Here is a 1,770-nt window from a genome sequence, read left to right on the forward strand (position 1 = left end):
TGAGCACCAGGAAAGTCACAGTTAATTGTCACCATTTGTAATTCCATATGACAAGTCTAAGAATATATTGTGTATCTTATAAACTGTCATGGTTTTGTGATTTCTGGTTGTCGGTATTCCACATCATAACATCATGTAAAGCACTGGCAGTTAAAGAATTAATGTCCTGATTTCTGGGGACTGCCTTTTATGGGTGTTTGGGCCTCCAAGAGGGTGGGGAGGAGCTGCACTCCCCAGGGGTCTTTGCGTGGAGGGGGGGGGGGGGGGGAGTGGTGAAGCTGCCTGGCAGACCGAGAGCTCTCTTTGTACCTGGTGGCGAAGCACATGGACCTCCTGCAGCTTACAGAGTAGGAATCTCAGCTTGGAACACTCTCTGTTTGATTTATTGGCCACAATTTCAATAACATATTTAGTAAATTAACGTTCCTCCTCACATTAGTGCCACTGTTTTATTTTAGACCCGTCTACTGTTTTCCTACCCTTCACCTTCCCAGGCCTTCGGTCTGCGGGTCCCTTGCCGCAATAGCCACCCGACCAGTCCAGGCTGGCCCCTACACAGTCGTCACTTTTTTTTTCTCCTTTCTCTCTTTTCTGGGCCAGTGGGCCTCTGGGCCTGCTGTCCTGTCACGTCCAGAGATCCATAGATAACACCGTGACATCAGAGAAAGGAGGCTGAGGATGAAGGAGGCACAGAGAAATGAAAGGGAGGCAGGCAAGAACAGAACGCCTCATCTGACGTGGAGAGAGATGAGCTCTGCAGGGCTAATTCTTTGCCTGCCAAGGCAAGGAAACGGAAACGCGCCGTGAAGGAGGATGCAAAAAAATAAGCAGCTGGATAAAGAAAAACGTATGAAATGAGCAGAGTGGAATGTGGAAATAGAAGCGAGCAGGAGCGAGAGGGCCCATGGTAAACCACCAGGTTACGTCAAAGGGAATTCTCCCAGAGTTGGGAGAGCAACAGACCTGTACCTCTCAGGCCAAACTTGGGAAGAACCCAGTGCTACTGTAGTTCTCTGACTGTGAACTACAAAGTAACGTGTTTTGGCAAGCCATGTGTTTGGACCGTATTCCGCAGGAGACACAACACATCCACAGCAGGGGTCTTGGTGGAAATGCCTGTGGAAACGCCCACGCCTGCGCAGCCACAAACTCTGCTGCGGAACGTTCGCTCCCCTTGCAGACCAGCGCATGGCGTAACTGGTATGGAGAAGAGACGGTTTACAGCAGCTATCAAAATGAAGACTTGGTAAAAAAAGTACTCTTTTCGCTTCTTAAAATTTAAGTTTTAGATTTTTAATTTTTAATAAATAATACAAAGCTTTTAGCTCGGCCTTCCTGTTCTTTTCAATCCTCTACCGGCTCCCCTCTCGAAGACAAAATGCTCTTATTCTTCTCCTCCACGTGTCACTAGAAAAAGGAGAGTCTCAAGCTGTGGCTGAGCAATTTTTGCCCCAAACAGACTCTGAGAGGAAAAAAGAGCAGCCGCTTCCTCCCGGGGTCCCTCTGGCGGAGGCAAGCTACAAGTGTGACCGCAGCAACAGCAGAGGCAGTAGTGCCCATACCTGTCTGTGGGCTCAAACAGCCGGAAGAAGTTGTCAATCATGAGCTCTGCGTGACAGCGTGTGAGGATGACCACCGCCTGGCAGAGGATGGGCAGGAGCATGCTCTGCTGCATGGAGCGCACGCAGCTGCGCAGGATGCAGAGGATCGGTGGCACCTGCAAGAAGAAAGGAAGAAAGAACGACTTGCTGCATCCTTGACTCTGCAGGG

At 49.8% G+C, this 1,770-nt stretch overlaps 1 long non-coding RNA gene across 1 annotated transcript; it reads right to left on the reverse strand.

The window, feature by feature from the left end:
* On the reverse strand, positions 1,272–1,755 carry LOC110392924. The gene is made up of 2 exons (XR_002434703.1): positions 1,563–1,755; positions 1,272–1,407 (listed from the first exon to the last, which is right to left on the reverse strand). It is a non-coding gene; the product is annotated as an uncharacterized LOC110392924 (long non-coding RNA).

This window comes from Numida meleagris, chromosome 1 (assembly GCF_002078875.1).
Source record: "Numida meleagris isolate 19003 breed g44 Domestic line chromosome 1, NumMel1.0, whole genome shotgun sequence".
NCBI lineage: Eukaryota > Metazoa > Chordata > Aves > Galliformes > Numididae > Numida > Numida meleagris.